This window comes from Gossypium raimondii, chromosome 7 (assembly GCF_025698545.1).
Source record: "Gossypium raimondii isolate GPD5lz chromosome 7, ASM2569854v1, whole genome shotgun sequence".
Classification (NCBI taxonomy): domain Eukaryota; kingdom Viridiplantae; phylum Streptophyta; class Magnoliopsida; order Malvales; family Malvaceae; genus Gossypium; species Gossypium raimondii.
Genome location: NC_068571.1, coordinates 29,787,383 through 29,807,940, shown reverse-complemented (window position 1 = coordinate 29,807,940; position 20,558 = coordinate 29,787,383). Strand labels below are relative to the sequence as shown.

At 34.0% G+C, this 20,558-nt stretch overlaps 1 non-coding gene across 1 annotated transcript; it reads right to left on the bottom strand.

Moving 5' to 3' along the window:
- Positions 1-1,224: 1,224 nt before the first annotated feature.
- On the bottom strand, positions 1,225-1,331 carry LOC128042620 (small nucleolar RNA R71). The gene has a single exon (XR_008198135.1). It is a non-coding gene; the product is annotated as a small nucleolar RNA R71 (small nucleolar RNA).
- Between the last annotated feature and the right edge of the window lie 19,227 nt (positions 1,332-20,558).

Genomic DNA, 20,558 nt, shown 5'->3' with positions numbered 1-20,558 from the left:
ATAGGCTAGATTAAATCGGAAGATAAGTTTAACCAAGTAAATCGTAATTTATCCTGGTTGAGAAAGTAAGATTAGAAGATAAGTGAGTATCAACCAATCAATTAAGTTAGTTAGGGTTGGGAGGTAATAATTGCTTGATCGGTGATTAATCCACTCTAGACAACTAATCCTTAGTTAGTTGCAAACCTTGAAGCACGTTAATATTCCTGATTGATTTACCGATTTAATTAGTTTGTTTATTTATCGTTATTTATTTCCTTTTGTTATTTATTTATTTATTTATTTATTTTTATTCCTCTAAATCTATTTTATGATACATCGTAATATAAGAAATAATTACTACTACTTAGGCGTATTATTGTAAAAATTATTTTCATTATTAATTCCAGCCTCCCTTCAGTATGATCCTTAGAATACTTTTGATATTTCATTGTAAAACTATATTACAATTTGACTCGTGCACTTGCGGACACCGCCGTAATTAATTCTTATATTTTTTGGTGTTAAATTTATTCTATAAATGATAGTTCATTTATGAGTGGTCAAGTTACTGGTGTCATTGTCGGGGAGGTTTTGGCAATAAAATTTGAAAATAATTTTTTACAATTAATAAGATAAGTAGGAACGCTAGGACCTAAAGATACAATTTTTATTTTTTATTTTTTTATTTTCTTTCAGGTCGTTTATGACCCGAAGCTCTAGCATTCTGATTCAAACTTACCTAGATTCAGAGCAACTACTCAAGCGCAACCGTCAATTAATGGACAACAATCCACCCGCGGTTATAAACTTATCCCGGGAAAATCCGTTATTCAAAGAACCACAAGAAATTAATCGGGAAGAAGTCCCAATGGCTCAGCGGATGTTGCGTTAGTACGTCTTACCTACCTCAGACGTAGTGCGAGGAAGCATTGAGCGTCCGGCAATTAACGCCAATAATTTCAAGCTAAAAGCAGCCACAATACTGATGATCCAAAACACACTACAATTTAAAGCGAGCATGGTTGAAGACCTGAACCAACACTTCAAGCGGTTCCTTTAACTATGCGATACCTTCAAGTGTAACGGGGTAACCGAATATGTTATACATCTACATTTAATCCCATTTTCATTATGCGACAATACAGCCGATTGGTTAAATTTATTAGAATCAGATTCCATTACAACATGGAATGATCTAGTGGAAACTTTTCTTCATAATTTTTCCCGATTAGTCGAACCATTCATCTTTGGAAAGAAATAACTAATTTTAAACAATACAAAGATGAAACCCTTAACGAGGCATGGGACCGATTCAAGACAATGATAAGGAAGTGCCCACACCATGGACAGTAAGCACGGTTCCAAATTCAAATATTCTACAATGATATTGACAAACATATTAGATCCAATCTAGATGGAGCATCCGACGGATCTCTCATGTTTCATACATACGAATGAGCTTATAAATTATTGAAGATTTGGCTAAAAATTCATACATATGGCCTAAAGAGAGTTTTATTAACCAATCAAAGCCTCCAACAGTGAAAGAAGTGAATAAAGTGAATGAAGAGGATAGATTCAAAAAATTTTAGAAAAGGTTAATCGTCTGGAGACGCAAGTCAAGCCAACGAGAACGAAGCTACACTTGGAAAGCGAACCGGAGGAAGCAAGTTACGTAAATAGTAGGGGTCGCAACCCCTACTCAGATACTTATAATCCAAGTTAGAGACATCATCTAAACTTCAAATGGGTAGGTAACCAAGGAGGAGAAAATCAAGCAAAAACTCAACAAAACACACCTTATCAACCTCCACCGTTGCAACAACGTATCATGGGTAACGACCATACTACATGTGGTCAAAGATTCGACCGGCTAGAGGGAAAGATGCAAACAATGAAAATCGATATTCGACAAGACCAAGCAATGTGTGGACGACTCAAATCTCAGATGGATACTTTTTGTGACTAAATGAGCCAGCTCATGACAATATTTTAGAAGCAAAATGGTCAAATTCTCCCTAGTAACACAAAAAAAAAACCCTCGAATATATGGGAAAGAGCACGCAAAGGTGATTTTGTTATGACTGGGCAAGGCATTAAAGCCACCAATCACACCAATCCATGAAGAGGAGGTTCACAAAGAGGTCAAAAAATCCTCAGAAAAGGAGCAAGTGAACCACGGAGAGCCGAAGTACCATTTCTAACACGATTAGAAGACAAGGAAAAGAGGGACGAGGTAGATTTTATAATTTTTCTGAATTTATTTAAATATCTCAATGTTAATTTGCCGCTGTAACAACTTATTAATAAAATCCCAAAATATGCCAAGTATTTAAAAGAAATCATGTATAGGCATAGGAAAATGAAAAAGGAAGGGCAAATAAACGCTAATGCCTCGTGTAACGCATTAATTTCAAAGAACATACCCCCGAAGTTAAAATATTCGGGTAGTTTTACAATCCTAATAGATATAGGGGATAGATATTTTAGCAAAGCCCTTTGCGGTTTAAGGGCTAGCATAAATTTAATGGCCCTATAGATCTATCGAACACTCAGACTCGAGGATCTCAAAAATACCTCAATAACACTACAACTTGTCGAAAGATCCTTAGTGCACCCGAAAGTTGTACTTTAAGATGTATTAGTTAAAGTATGAGGATTTTTAATCCCCGTTGACTTTGTAGTCCTAGACATCAAGGAAGATCGAGAAATCCCCATTTTGTTGGGTAGGCCAATTCTTTCCACTTTGAAATCGAAAATCAATCTCAAGTGAAACGAGCTTATAATAAAAATCAATGACGAGATATATAACGCCTTATACCCGACCCGTTTTACCGGGCCTGGATATAGGATGTCACAACACTTAAATACTTAACAAAAATTTTACAAGTAGCGAAAACCATATTGGATGTACTTTTGTTTATTCATAATCTTTTTTTTCTAAGTCAAAATATTTAAAAGAAACATTTATTAATTACAATAGATTTTTAAAAGTAAAATAAGACATTATGACTTATCTATTTGTTTAAAGTAACTAAATCATGGTGTAGAGTACTAATCACCATGTTCCCAATAGTGCCCCTCTGTATGCATAATATCATTCTCTAAACTGCCACCCTGGTGCAATCTTGGCTTGCTCCCTCTAGACGCACTGGTCCAATTCAAAGAACTTGCATTACAGATAGAAGTCTGTAATTTCAACAATACCTAGTGAATCTGAACTATTATTGCCTTTAAATGATGTTGAATTCCTCGACTTAAGAATTTTGGACTTCCTTTTAGATTTTGGAAGATACTTTTCTGATTCTTAGTGGATAACTATACACCAACCTCTAACTTAACCATCTTGTACACGTTGCACTCGATTGGTCCCACCTTAGAGCAGATACCATTTCGCAATCACTTGGAGATAGAAATTTGGATACATTTCTCATAATGATATACCTTCAAACACTCCTCTAGTGGCTACAGGTTTATCAGTCACACTGTATCTTCACGTCGATCTAGACATCAAATTTAGTTCAATGAAGGTAATATTTTAGATCACCTAATAGAAACTCAAATGACTTTGATACAAAATGTGAAAGCTTCTAGATTTTGCGAACACTTACACCACCCATAATTGCATACGTGCCAAGTTCTTTGACCTAGCAAGTTACTATGGTGGATTCATCAGTCGAGTACAATGCTGAGAACTCTTTTAGAAAATGCCTCATAGGCATACCCAGATCACACCATAAAGGCAGACTAACAACTCACCACTTAGGTGTTACAGAATTCACTTTACAGGCTTTCCAAATAACTCACCACAAAGGCTTCCCAAACAATATGCCACATAGGTTCTTCAAATAATTCACCATAAAGGCTTTACAGATAATTCACTAGAAAGGCTTCCTAAACAATACGCCACATAGGCTTTTAAATAATTCGCCACAAAGGATTTACAAATAACTCGCCACAAAGATTTAGTTTGGTTTGCCACTAAAGGACCACACCAACTGTCATGTTTGACAATATGGATTTACCTAAACTCAATATAGCCTGAGGTTTGCCCATCATCGCCTCTAGGACACACAAAGACACTAGTAGACAAAAGTTGTTCATCCTTAATTTCCATAATGTGCCATGGCCTTGGTCTTTTCACATAACTACCACACTGGCTTTCTCTCGTTTTTACATTCCTACCGGATAACATTTCACCACACTACCTTTCGTGTTTACTGTCCCGGCAGATGTCATCAAAGCACTACCGTGAGGTCTATTATCATATCACATATTTTAGCAACACTTCGTCCGAACCCCCTTGTCACTAACAAAAATTTGGCATTCATCAGTCAAACAACATTTTGGACACATTTACATAGACTTCACACATACCCTTAACAGAATCATACTTCCCAACACATAATTTCACATGCATGCTTACCACATATCCTTATTTTCATGCAGCACATTGTACACTTCAGTACATACATAAAAATGCTTTATAGAGAACACACACATCCATACATACAATAACTCCTCAAGAAGATATGCGCATCTATATGAACATCGATCGTATAATGAATCATCATAAAATATCATACTAAAGTTGGGTTTAGAAACTCAACAAAGACCTACCTTTACCTCGACTTAGAGCTTCTGTTTCAATTTCCCTCCTCAATCCAGCAGTCGCAATTGCTTACAAGATCATAAAATTTCTATTAGACTCCCATTTTACATATATTTTACAAACATTTCAACTACATGTGACCCCTATACAGGGCCTCTCACTCACACCCTACTGTTCTCACACCTTTTAGCATCCTTACTCATCAACAATCGTAACGTATAGGGCTATAAGACTTACCAGAAGGTTGAATCATCCATTAGTTAAATAAGGTTTTAACTCTACATTAATGAAGGAGAAGAGAATGTTTAGGTTACAAAGAAGAACCTGAACGTTAAGCAGAAAGAAAAGCCATTTGGAACGTCTCCCTCCCTTCAATAAATATACTTTTAATCCCCCTAATTTCCCTACCAAATTAAAAGGTAGGTAAAAGAAAATCCGGGGAAGATCTACTTTACTTTTGACTAGTCATGGGGAAAGTCAAATCAATCCAATTGACTCCCAACAAATCCCATTATAAGAACCAACTTGAAAAGTTCTCATGAAAACTGAGCGTATTATACCTTAATGATGACTTACGTATGGATCTTAACGACAACTAAGTCTCCTACAACTTTCTTATAAACTTGATAGGCTATTTGTGCTTAGCTAATACTCTAAGGCGTACTCGCTTTTTCACTTGAAGATACCCGTAACTAAATCCTTAGGTACTACTAAAGGGCAGATACTTTAATGCTTGTATATGCCAATATTATAACTCACCATCAAGTTAGCAGGGCGGCGAATTATACTACCACAGTGCCAAAACAGTTTGCATACATACCTTACTTACCTTTTTGGATCCATCATTTTTAAGGTGTGACAAGATAGAAGTGTCCTAATGTGGCCAATATTCCCAAAATGAGGGATTTCTTAGAGAAGAATGTTATATATTGTTCAATTTAACCCCTAACAACCCCAATCAAAAGTATTTTTCGAGAAGTTACAAATTTAGCTATTCACACAATGAGAGAAAGAGACAAATGGTAAGACTCTAGTGGAGTAAACAACAATTGGAGGATCCAAGATAGCCAAGACTGACATTTAAAATCGATGGTAAAGTTCAAGGAATTCCCGAACAAGTCCGGTAGCACAATAGAAATTTTAACCATCAAATTTAAATAATTTGTAATTAATCTATATTAATTTGTTTTCGACTTATTAGCATTAGGAATTAGAATTTTTTTTTGTTAAGAATTATTAGGGAACAAGTTTTTGAGCACAATGGAAGAGCTAGATGTTAGTAGGATGCATGTACGGGCAATTGAAGACCCTCTACAAGTTTCAGAGAGGCCAATTTGAAGTTATGTTGACACACAATGATTTCATGGTGCAGCACAAGCTAAGCATGCCAAAATTCATTTTCGTGTCACACAACACCATATCTGTGGCACGACACACCTTTGAACTCTGTACACACAGAGGTAAAAATTGCTTTTGTGCCATGCCATACATGCTCTCTGGTACAACACATAAGCCTTTTTTGGAAACTTTCTGTTATTCATTCCATGCGATCTTTAGATATTTTCACCAAGATTCGACAGCAAGTAAAGCCATAGGTGGCTTCTATATATTGCCCTTAGCAGTTACTAAACCATTTAAGCCATCATAGCCAACCAAAGTAACGTTTACCAACCTTTTATTCAGAATTCTGTAACTTCCCCTATTTTTCCTCTATTTTCGAACCTCAAAACATGCATAGCAATCCTTCCGGTAGTGAATCCATAGTGGATAGCCACACCTACCATCCGGAATGGGTGCTCAAAAGCAACCTTCTTACAGCTTAACATAAAATATCTTTGTAAGAACAAGGTTTTGAATCCTTAAACGAATTGAAGAATGAAACGCATGACTTAATCCAATACCATCGATTAGAGAAGTTCTGCACAAACCTGACCAAGTCGATGTACTTTTTGATCGTGCACGAATTTTTTTTCGCTTTGAAGGAGGCAGATGCGAGTAGACTAATGGAGGTACTATGGGTGTGGTTCTCTGTCTGAGGAAATGAGATAACTATCTCGCCATTCGAGATAGCAAGTTATTATGACATTTTGCTATATCTCTGTAATTTCGTTCAACTAACTAACCTAATGTAGTTCCCGAAAGAGAATATGCATGACATAATTAAACTCCTAATGAACAAGAAGGGTGAGTGGAAATGCCACTTAGGCACAGATTATCCTATATCGTTCTCTCAAGCAAAGTTAACTCTGACAATATGAATGTGGTTGAAATTTATTAGTACTCGAATTTGCCCAGCAACGGACATGTCCAACATCGATACATTCCAGGCAACCTTGTTATACATAATTTTAACAAAGGAAGTGGTTTGTGTGGGAACATGGATATATCGAAGAATGCTCTAATGTGTGAGGAAAAAAAAAGTAGAATTATTGTTCCCACACTTGGTAACGTCCATATGTCGACAAACGAAGCTACCGGTGGGATGATTAGGTCGTATCTTACAACCGAGCAAGTATCCAATCTTGAAACCAAGTGTAGAATACCTTATAGGAAACTGGAAATGAAATAGGGAAACAAAAATAAAACCACATCGAGGCAAAAATGTGTTACCCAATTTGGAATTGATCATTCGATGGATGTAAGAAAGCGGACCAATCTTTAAAGACTATGCAAGGAAAAGCGAGTTGAAGCGGCCACAATTCCTAGCAGCCAAGTATGAGGCAGTGACCGAATCAAGTAAGGTGAAGAAAAAGATGGAATTGGAGAAAGAGGAAGATCTTGAAGAAGATCCGAAGGAGAATTGGAAGCACAAAAATATATACACTTTTTCAGCACCTTTTGAGCCCTAATTCATGCAGTTTCGTGGTAATTTTTGTCAAAATTTATACTTTGATTATAAAATAATTAATTTGAACTTAAATTATTAACATATTTAATTTTAATTATTTTTATAATAAATTTACACAAATTTGGTTTATTTTTTATAATTTTGCACAAAGGGTGAAAATTGGCTCGGCAGACACCTCGAGAGGCTTGAACCGTTGGGGAAATGTTGTGCATCAAGTGATTAAGAGCAAGGCTAATAATATTTTCCAACCATAGACGGTCCAAAAATATGTCTTAAAATTATTTTATAATTAATTTTGATCCAAAATTAATTGTGTTAAAAATTAATTATAAGCCTGGAGATGAAAAGAGACCCAATTGTGCTAAGTAAAGAAGACTGATCCACTTAGCAAATGAGGCAGCCCAAACCATCCAAATAGCTGACCCAATCAGGTAATTTTAGCTTATTACCACACTTGCAAAACAACCCTTGAAGTTTCCATAAAATCTTATTCGAACCCTTCCACTATTCGTGCATTCAAACTTTTGCCCCTAGCTTAAAATAACAAGTTTGAGCCATTTCATAAATATTTTAGTTTTTAAAATCTCTTCTTTAAAACAAAATATTTTCCCATCACCAAAGTGTTTGGTTTACATTTCATAAATATTTTTCTTTCACAGTCCCTATGGGTATGATAACCCAACATTTACTTGTCACTTTATTACTTGTTGCGGTTGTGTACACTTGCACATTTCCATCGTTCCAAGAACCTAGAGGAAGAGTCAGAAGGTGAAAAATATAAACTGAATAAAGCATCGGATCCTGCCTCCGACTAATTTTAAACAATTTCATTTAAGTTTCACTTTTTATTAGAATTTGGACTTAATATTCGAAGTGTATTTCATATAGTTTTTAAGTATTTAAGACTTTAATATTAAATATATATATAATGTGTTTAGGTTTTCTTATAGCAACCCCAAATTTTTTATGGCACAACATTACAGAGCCACAAATCGAGAAGGGGGAGTAGTCCTACCAATTGTATTGCACGAATGAAGAAAATAAGGTAATCTCTTTCCTTAATATTTCTAGTTGCACATTAACGACAATGTGTCAAATAAAGTGTGGGGTGACTTAGGAAATTTTCAGAATTTTCTTTCCAGTTATGTTATTTTCTTTGTTTTTAGTTTTTAATTTTTCTTTTTAATTTCATGTTTGTGCTTGAGCTTGTAGAAATACAAGTGATTGGTTAGGATTATATACCTAGGTTGTTTGTTTAAATTTTAAATTTCACCTAAAATTAAATAATTTAGGTTGTTTTTATGTAGACTACTTAGTTTAGTATATTAGACTATAAATAGGAAAAAGAAATTAAATATATCAAGTGATAAAGGGGTTGGATGTAATCAAGTCGTCCTAAACGCCTTCAAAAACCCTCGTAGTCTACAATTAGTTTTAGTTTATTTTCTTTTCGATTTTTAAATATTTTCTTATTCTTCTTCTTGAATCATTCTTGATTCAAGGACTTGTTTGCTTAATTAAAGTATTGAGTCTATATTTTCCTTTGCATTTTTTTATTTCGTTATTCCAATCGAGAGATTTTCTACTCCATTTCCCATTTGATACTCAATCCACAACTATTCAAATCACATTTCTTCTTTGAATTGATCGTGTTTCTCAGATGGTTTATTCAATCGAAGTTGAGATTATGAATAACATGAGTGGCTAAATCCTTTAAGGGAGATTAATGAGTGGATAGGAATGTGACTAACGGAGGATTTGGGATTTCTCAGGATAGATTAGTTGATATAAATTATGTGTTCTTAAATTTTGAGGCTTGACAACCCTAATAAGTGATCATAGGTTAGATTACATCAGAAAATAAGTCGAACCGAGTAAATCATAATTTATACTAGTTGAGAAAGTGAGGTCTAAAGATAAGCGAGTATCAACTAATCGATTAAGTTAATTAAAGTCAGGAGGCAATAATTGTTTATCGGTGATTAATCCACTCTAGACCCCTAATTCGAAGTTAGTTGCAAACCTTGAAGCAAGTTAATCTTCCTGATTGGTTTACCAATTTAGTTCGTTTGTTTATTTATCATTATTTATTTCCTTTTGGTATTTCATTATTTTTATTCCTCTAAATCTATGTTATGATCCATCATAATATAGGAAATAATTATTACTACTTTGACTTATTATTGGGAAAATTATTTTCGTTATTTATTCCAACCTCTTTTGGGTACGATCCTCAAAATACTTCTAGTATTTCGTTGTACAACTATATTACAATTTGACTCGGGCACTTACGGACACCACCATTCTCAATTCTTATATTTTCTTGGTGATATATTTATTCTATAAATAATAGTTCATTTATAGGTGGTAATTGCCATTGTTAGACCAAATTGTAAGGCTTAATTGATAGTTTCGTATGTTATGGGAAAAATTAATTAAAATGCAAAATTGGTAGGAAATTTTGGTAGAAATAGAAAGTAGAAGTTCCTTAATGATTTTATGGGAAATCAGATTTTAATCCAAAGCCTTAGATTGAAAGATATGTTTGTCTCGGGTTTAGGGGCTAAATTGAATAAATTTCAGAATATGTATAACTTTATATTTGATTTTGATTTGATATAGAATTTTATGTTGTGTTATTTTTGAATTATTATTCGTAGCTAAAGACGACATAGGGTTGTCGAGAAGAAAAGAAAAGGCGAGAGTTGATGACGAGTGACACGAGCTATTGGTTTGTATTTTCATGATTCAAGATCAATTTAATTTTTTCATATTTGTGTTATTTTTCAAAATTTGACATCAAGGTGAGCTAATAATGATTATTCAAATTGAATTGCTAGGATTGAGATTTGTTATCGAAATAGAGGACTAAATTGAATAAAAAGAAAAATAGCATAGCTTAATGATTTATCGAGTTTAGTATGAAATGAGTTGAAATATTATGTATGAATTGATGAATTGATGAATTGAAAATTAAATGAGATTGATATAATGTGAATTGTACTTTGATTGAAATTGGAAAAATTGATTACCCTATTAACTGTTTGGACAAAGGCAGATATAGTTGGCATGTCATAGGATAGATTATGTATTGGTTACTTTGATTATATGTCGATGAGCACTAGGCGCATTTTTCTTCAGACATTTCGATGAGTGTTGGGCACAAATTTTATTTTTGTTATACTGATGAGCATTAGGCGCAATTTGTTTACTTCGGACGTTCTGATGAGGCACTGGGTGACAAATTAGTGTGTTGGTTAGGATCAGTGTATCCGTTCGAGTTCGAGCCTTGTTAATAAGGGATATAATTTTTGAATTGATTGAATGATATTTGAAAATGATTAAATGTTAATGACGGATTGAATATTACTTATATACGGTTTGTTTCTCGTGCGCAGGTTTAGGTACACCTTGAGGTCTCGAATAATGGTTTCATCATCCAGTCAGAGTTCCCAGGTTCATCAATGTTTGTAAAGTCTTTTTTTGTTCATTATATGGCACGTACCTAGGTTGATTAAGTTTTATTATAATAGGTGATCATGTGAACTTTGGAATCAAAATTAACAGGTTTGAATTAGCTATATATTTATATATATAAATTTGAGAATGTTACAACATTTGGTTAGACATAACTTGTGGTATCTTAATAGGCTATATGGAAATGTATCTATATACATATATATGCCAATTAGTTTAATGAAGAGCATTGATGAAATGATTTATGTACTTGAACGAATTTGTTGGAATGGATGAAATCATATATGTTTTAGGTGATTGCAATCAGGTACCAAAACTTGACCATTTGGAAATAGTATGTCACGTTGTGATAAGATCTAGCCAAATGCCACGCCTAGACGTCGAGCAATGGTTATTGCGACGAGGCGAAGTCAGTAAGTGGCGTCGAGATGAGGAACCCCCGAAATCGCAACGTCAACTCCAAACTTTGATAACATTACAAAATGGTCCTAATTCAACCTCGAGTTAGCATGTAACACCCCAATTTTGGCGGATTTAAATTTTTGGACGTATATAAGTAGACAGTTTGCCTAGCATTGTGATATCCGCCCAAATGACAATTTTGGCGCATACGTGTGGGCATATAATAACCAGCACTTGAGTTGGTAAGAATTTGATTTCAAGATATTCTCTATATAAGGAGACGTTCGTGTTAAGGGATAAAAGTGAAATACAATATGAGCATTCGCCAAAGGTATAGTACATTTGGTTTGTATGAATTATTGTGCTAGTTAGACTTTAAGTAATCTGGTTAGAAACCCACTGTATAGTTCAACTTGATAAGTTTGATGAAGAAAACCTATTTATACTTTTCTCAGAAATTGTAGGCCAATAAGAAGGCAAGTTTTGATACGTATGACACTTGTTAAATTCCACTAAGCAAGATGAGTCATATTTATATGTGAGAATGTGTTTTGAAAGGGGTTCTTCTTTATTTTTCTTTCTCTTTCTTAAGTGGTCTCTACTGAAACCTTCCTACAATCTGAATGTATCCTACCTCAATAACCTACAGGCTAAGGTTCTTTTATGATCAGTAGTTACTTCGCATCAGTGTAAGTATTTCAGCTCTGCATGTTAAGTTCTAAATGAGTAAATCTGCATTTGGCAACTGAACAGTGAGACTATAAGTATAAGGTTTCTGCATGAAATTGACAGCGATTAAATTAATAAGCAATTTGTATGTGTAAGAGTAGTAACTGTGTTCCAATATTTTGTAAGCAGTGTTGTCTCGCTTTCATGGTGGAAGTTTGAATTTGGAGTTCAAGCTATTGTACGTGGGTGTCAGGTGAGTTCTACACTGACTCATGCATGTATACTGTTCATATTGTGAGTCATCTATAGAAAATAGATTGAACTATGGATCTGAATTCATGAAGAGTATACCATGTGATGATTGGTGTATGAGTATTGAAACTTTAAAGTATGGCTAAGTATGTTTATGCCTGAAATGTATGTTATGAAATGTGTGTTCTATTTGGGTGTATGTTAGTGAAGTAAAAGGTTGAATTTAGATTGTGTCAATGTATGAAGATTCGGTTAAGAGAGTTTGCGTCTGTTCATCGCGGTGTTGTCTAATGGAGTCGTCGGGACTAAAAATAAAAACTCTTATATAAACTCTGAAGGAAAACCCATGGCCATGGCACACACTGAAAAGAACTAAGGAATGGTGATTACCCAATTGGGTTCTCAGCGTGTCCCAGGACAATGATGACCAAACCTCATGTAATGTGAGTTTAGGCAAATCCATATCGTAAACACGATAGTTAAGAATAGTCTGTGTGGCGAACTCTGAAAAAGGATGCCTTTGTGGAAAACTCTGAATGGATCGCCTTAGTGGCTTGTTCTATACAATTGCCTATATTGTGTATTCTGCCAAGTCTATGTTGTGTGAACTATTAGGAACATCTGGTAAGCTATGAATCTGAATGTCCATATCTAAAGTAAAACATGAGTAAATTCTAGTTGTTATGAAATAAATGTAACCAAGATAAGGTATTGATATGCTCTGGAATAAGAGTTGAATAAAGTCTTAAGGGTTTTCCATTACAAATATATGTGTGTGTGTATGTGTATGTCAAGAAGGGTATATGTTACAATGATCTATAAGTATGAAAAGTAAGAGATATCGCATTACAAATATATGTGTGTGTGTATGTGTATGTCAAGAAGGGTATATGTTACAATGATCTATAAGTATGAAAAGTAAGAGATATCGCATCTTCTTCTAAGTTTATTCTGAATCTGAATCACTGCTATTATGAGATTCTATAATAGCATGATATGGAGCTCATCTAGATGTTATACGATGTGAATTATCAATAGGGGTCTGTGTAAGGAACTGGTTCAGGGTATGTCTGAGTGTGAACCAATGGTAGGAAAGTCTACGTAAGTATCTGCCATATATATGTATTCACCCAAGATAGTGTCAGTGAGCAATTGTTTGAAATAAGAGAATGGGTTAAGGTGAGGAGTGTTGGAAGTAGTTTCTAAAGGTATGTTTTGTTAGGTAAGTATTATGGGATAAGAGATTCATGAATTGATTGGAGGGATTCCTCAGTTAACAACATATGGAAGACTAAGTATGATAAGGGCATGATATTGGCATATAAAAGACTGATCACACGGTGTTGGTATCAGCTGAAGTAAAGAGTGCAAACTATGGTTGGCTCATAGAAGTTCATATAAGATTGTAAAGTATCCATAAAGGTATGGTTATGGTGAGATTCACTAAGTACCCTTGTACTTCCAAGGTTTGTTATTTATTTTCAAGAATGTTGAAAAGAGACTTCGCCTGGAGGAACAACACTAGGAGTACAGCAAGTTGGTGGTGAAATAGGCTATCATGCATACAGTGGATATGTGGCACAGTCTTGAACATGCCCTTGAGTTTGTCCTGAAATAGTTTCTTGAACATGCCATTGAGTCTGTCTTGAAATAGTTTCTAACTTGTAAAGATTTGTATCAATATTGGTGTAATAAGTTATTCATTTCATATTTTATTCTAAATTTTCAAATGTTAAGTTTTTCTTAGAATTTCAAATAATAGGTATTAAGTTAAATAAGAAAATCTAATATGTTTTCGCTAAATGTTTTGTATTGTTTAACACCTGAGATCCAAACCCGATGAATCAAATCGGGTTGAGGGCGTTACATAGCAATAGAGCTTTTGTAATCTCGTATACGATCCAAAAATGAATGTATATCATATTATAATCGTATGTATTTATTGTTTGAAATTTAATCATTTCTTGGTATAAATTGAATGTAGTTTGATTGTAGTTGCTCCGGCAACGAATGTGACACCTTGTAGCTCAGACCCGATGATCAGGTCGGATGTCAAAGTGTTACAAAAATACTATTCTTAATAGAAACTATAAGAATAAGAATACAAAGGCATGACGCATAATACAAATAGTAAATAAATCACTACAAACTAATGCACAAATACCAACTCTGCAGAAGAATCTCAAAAAAAGAGAAAGAAAAAACTTGTGGCAACTGCAACACTAAAATAAGTAAGAAACAAACCAAAGATGCATCAACTTGATCAAATTGCTAAAATTTTCATCTTAGCCCTACCATCTCAAATCAACCTAAAGATGAACACCAATCAACCAAGAAAAAATTTCCAAAACCCCCAAGAGATCCATCGTATCAATGATGCACAAAAAGCCAATCTCAGATGGCCTATCCTCCTCCTCATCATCATCTCGAATCTATCACTATCACCTTAATTTATTGTGATAAGGCATTTCGAGAATGATTCCTAATATACCTAGGGGCTCACTTACCTTAACAAATCTCATATATATGCTTGACAACGACTAGAAACTAAAAACTATAAATAAAACTACATGTGCTTTCAAAGAGAATAGAGTGGACAAAATAAAATCATAAAATTCTAGATAAAACCGTGATAATATGGACTAAAATTAAAAACAAAACAAAAACCATGAAAAATAATGTTCAAAATGTCGTTACCAACAACCAACCTTCGCTGGCGCTGTCATCGACAAAACAAATTTTGTTTGAAAAAGTTAAGAAGCTAAGGTTTTTCTATGAAAGGTAGAGGTTTTCCTAGTTAAATTTGTATATTGATTCTTCATGTGTTTGTACTTTGTATTGATTTGATTTTATATTATAGTTATCTAAATATGTATTTTTCATTATATTATCTTATATTTAAGTTTGTAAACTCTAAAAAGAAAAAGAAAAGTCTTGCCATATGTGTACTACAAGTCGCATTTGAGAACCACGGAGAATATTCTTGATACATTACATTATTATTAAACTTAATTATTCTTTGAAAACACACAATTCTAACTATATTCTATAATATGAAAAATAACTATTTTATATAAATTTAACAATTAATTTTCTCTAATTTTATATGTTCATGCAGAAATTGTATACTAATATTGTATTCAAAATTATTATATTATATTTAATTAGCTTGTTTGATTTTGGGATGACCACGAATTTAGATATTTCAGACATTCGATTTTTTATTTGAATATTTCAAATTTAAATAATATTGAAATTCATCTTTTCTAATTAATATTCTCAACATAATTGGTGCACATGGGGATAAGAAGATATTAACTTTTGAATATTCATTTACCAAATTCACATTATTTTTATAGGTAACATATTCAATTTTAATATCTAAATTCATTATATTTTCACTTTTTAAATATTCATTTTAAATTTTATTACTTATCATATTCGAATATTTAACGTATTTAAATATATTACCTATAATTTATAATTATTAAAAATAAAATATTTTCAAAAACAAACACTTAAAACATTATGCAATACATTTAAATATTTATTTTCATTATATTATTCAGTATCTATGTTTGTAAACTCTAAAAGTGAAAATTTCCCATACATGTATTATATGTCATTCATAAATCACATCAAAAAATCTATATTTATGATTGTTTGTGGTGTAATGGACTACTTGTAAAAGAACCATCAAGAATATTGTTGATACATTGCATTATTATTAAACTTAATTATTCTTTGAATTGTTTTGTTTAAAACTCAAATTTTTAATTATTTTTTAAAATTCTAAAATTAACTATTTTATAAATTTTGTAATGCCCAAAATTTAAGTTTTTAATTGTTAGAAATTGTTAAAGTGATTAACTTAGTTCGGTGGTTAGGTGTTGTGAGTAGTGTGTAAGAGGTTTTGGGTTTGAATCTTATTTCTTGAATTTTTGTTATTTTGTCTAAACCCTTATCTATGAACATTTAATTTATATTTTATTTTCGCTCAACTAATGATAGAATGAGTTTGCTAGTTCAATAATAAGACTTTAGTTTACCTTTTGATCTTGTGTTCAAATACTTGCGTATGCAAAGTGGAAATTTTTTTATTCCCATGCACTGTGGTGGCATGTGGATGAGTTTGAGTCAATTTCAAACTGTGGATAATCTAATTAGTTATCAGAAAAATATGGTTGGTTAGATATTCTTTTCTTTTTTTTTTTAAATCTTTTCTTTTTTTTAAATAATGATAATAACAATTAACAAAAGGTTTTTCCCCCCCAAAATTCTCTCCTTTCTCACGTTCTTTCTCCCTCTTTCTCTGTTGTTCCATTTTCTTCTTCTTTCTATTAATTTCTTTTCCTTTTTCCTTTTTCCTTTATTTTCTCTTTTTCCTTCTTTTTTGTTCATTCGTAACTGTTGTCATTATTGTACTGTTGTTCTTCTTTCGATCGAAAGTGGGATATTTGAAAGGATTTTTCGTGGTTAATCTTGGCGTAAGTAATGTATTTTTCATTGTTTAAGTTTAGTTTTTACTCACACACAAGTGTTGTATTATCGGAGTTATGAACTTTGTTATTAATCTTTTAGGTTTTTTAGGTGAAGTTTACGAAACGACTAATCCTCTGGCGATTTAAAATATTTTGGTGGGCTGTTATTTTTCTCAAGGGTAAGAGTTCGATTTGATGTTTAAGATCAAATCTCGATGTTAAGACTATGTTGTTGGTGTTAGCAAACAAGTTAGGGACTCAGAATCTTAGTTTGTCGTTGTTAAATCTCATGGTTTTACTCGTCGTTTTAGGTACTGGATTCCTCACTGTTGAGTTTGCCTCAGAAACAGACCAGGTGAGAAATGAAAACCCAAAAAAATAGCGAACGGTGCGATACTAAAAAGTGGACTATCGACGCCACACGATCGTGTGAGCCACACAGCCGTATTCCAGACTGTGTAGCCCACACTGGCTAGGCCAGTTGGGTTATGTAAGTCACACGGGCGTGTGGGCCCATTTTCTAAAAATATTCTTTAGGCCTGAATTGTTGTGTGATTCGTATTTAGTCACTCCATAGGGTCCATACTATATAATAAGACTTGAAATCATGATATTCGATAGTATGTTACTGTATGTAATGTGGTTATGGTATGTGAAATATATATGAATTGTATTCTGATAATTTTTTATAGCATGTCTTATGTGAAAAGCATGCATGACATATGTGACTATGATATCTGTTAGTATTTGCATGAGCATTGGGGTGGGAATATAAATTGACGGAGGAAGCATTGGCATTTTAATAATCTGCCCTATTTGGTCATAAAAACATGTATATGTTATAGTGGCTTAACCACATTTATCTGTTTCTAGCGGTTTACCATGTATTATTATCCAGCAGTTTGTCTGCTTTATTTCTAAAAAGTGACATACAGTCACTTATTGGGGTGTGAGGTTGGATGGGTATTTGATACCCTAACTAGTGTGTAGGGATGGATGGAGATGGTGTGTAGTGGATAAGGGTAGGATTTGATTCTATATTTGATATTGCATATTACTTTGCATCTAAGATTATATCTGAAATTGTATGTGAATTGCATCCGAAAACGTATTTGTTAATTTATGTGTATCTGATTTGCTGCTTGGGATGTGTTACACACTAAGCTCGTAAGCTCACTCTTTGTTTGTTTTCTTCTCAGGTAACCAGCAAACTTAGGATGGGTTGGCATAATGGGAGATCGAATTAAAATTTCTGTTTTATAATTTGGGTTAAGTTAAAGTTTTATTTCTAATTGGACTGCTTTGGACTCTTGAGGGACTGTTATTTGTTTTGGGTTTTATTTGTCATTTTTGAACTGATTAATCGCATTTAAACTATTTTATTTCAAACTACAATTCGTTGAATTTCAAATTAAACCATGGTTTTTGAAGCTCGATATAACTTAAAAAATTCTGCTGCAAAACTAAGTGATCTTAAGTGCTTTTTTGTAACTAAAATGAATTACCTTAAAAATGTGTTTTTCCCTAAAAATTGAAAAATATCATTATCAAGTTTAGTTCCATGTTACATGTCCGATCTTAATTTCTGGTTTTAAAATGAATGTATGTAATCCCTCAAGATTCGGCCATAACGTCTAGGCCAAGTTTAGGGTATTACATTTGGTGGCATCAAAGTCTGGCTTTAGAACTCGGGCTATGATTTTTGGGTTCAAAATTTTTACGAAAATTATTTTCAATAACTTGTATTTTTTTATTAATTTTGATAATTGGGTCTGTAAAAAATGAATCTAAATCTCCAAACACTAATCCAAGTAAGTACTTTAGTCACTTTAGTTAAATGAACACTATAGAGACTATAGAGTAGAAAATCTTCTACTTTAGAAAAGACACTATGATAACTTCTGATAAAATTGTAGACTTAGGGTTTTCAATAATAAACCTAAGTTTATATATAAAACACTAAATTGTAGATAATTTAAACATAATGAGTACACGAGGAACCGGTGAACGTAGTTCCCGTGGGCGTTGTGGGCACTAAAGAGGGGATTAAGTTTAGTCATCTTCGATAGGTAGCATGCCTAATTTAGATACAAATGAGACTATTGGGACACCTACTACTGAGACCGAGTCTCAAGCTCAGACTGTTGGGGGCGACGCACTGTCCCAAGCTATGTTGAGGGTGCTTGAGAGGGTCACTAGGGCCCAAACTAGATTTGATAACCAAAGGCTAGTAACTGAAAGATTTTGTTCGAATGGGACTGAGTTATTTAAAGGTGTCATTGGGACTACCCCAACAGTGCCCGGGTACTGGTTGGAGGCCATCGAGAGAATAATGAATGATTTGGACTGCACCCCTGAGCAGAAACTGAATGGTGCAGTATCCTTACTTCGCGAGGAAGCGTATCAATGGTGGTAATCGATTGAGTGAGGCACCTAGCCTAAGCAAGTGATTTGGGATTTCTTTCAATACGCCTTCTAGAAAAAATATATGGGGGCTAGGTATATTGAGGCTCGGTGGTTAGATTTTATCGTGCTTACTTAGGGGGATAAGACTTCGGCTAAGTATGAGGACAAATTTCAGAGGCTGAGCAGGTACACTCATAGTCTGGTAACGGGGGTCTATGATAAGATTGTTCATTTTGAGAACGGACTCCACTATGATTTAAAAGTGTTAGTGGCTCCACAACAAGAGAAAATCTTTAAAACACTAGTGGAAAGACTAAGATCACCAAGGAAATTAAATGCGTGAAACGCGAAAGGAGAGATAAGGAAAGGGGCCAGAATAAGAATAAGAGGGATTCAGATCCTTTTAGTTCTACTCAGCAGCCCAAGAAATAGGTCAGGTTTGATAGACCTCCGTAGGTTGAGGCACCGATTACTACTGTGAGGTTTCAAATCTGTAGTGATTGTGGTAGGCACCATCCGAGCGAGTGTTGAAGAAGCTTATGAGCTTTTCTTAGATGCAGGTCTATGGAACACCACATGACTGTCCTTATCGGGTCAATCAAGTGCAAGCTCCAAGTTTAGTTCAGCCACAGAGAGCTATTCAGCAGGCACATAGAGGTCGTGGTCAAGGTATAGGTTGTAGGCAGAGAGCACTGGGTAAAGGTGTTAATCAGACTGAGATGAGACAACCTGTATTGATGTATATGATGAGGCACCGCGAGGATAGAGATGCGGCCGATGTGATAGCCAATACATTTTTTATCAATTCTCTCCTTTATTTTGCATTAATTGATGTTGGTTCCATGCATTCATACATAGCTAGTGGGGTTTCTAGTAATTTGGGGGTTCCTGTCGAGGATATTTCTAGTGGGATTTCTGTGATTAGTCTGTTGGGTCAGTTTGTACAAGTTAGTAATGTGTATAAAAGGTTTTCGTGAAAGATCCAAGGTGTTATATTTCCGGCTAATCTAATGGAGTTACCATTCGGGGAGTTTGATCTGATTCTGGGTACCGACTGGCTTGTGGAGTATCGAGTCAGTTTAGACTGTGCGACCAAGAAGCTAACTCTGAAAAATGAGGATGATGTGGAGATTGTAATGGTTGGTGAGTGTCAAGATTACCTCCCTAATGTAATATTCGCTCTAGTAGATGAAATGATAGTCCAAAAAGGGTGTGAAGCGTTTCTGGCATTTGTGTATGATAGAGTATTTTGGGATCTTCTGTTGAGGGTATCCGGATAGTTAGAGAATTTCTAGACATCTTTCCCAATGAATTGTCGGGGGTTACCACAAAATAGGAAGGTTGAGTTCAGAATTGAGGTATAGCTTGGGACAGCTCTGTTGTCAATCGCTCATTGCCATATGGTACCAAATGAGCTAAAAAGACTGAA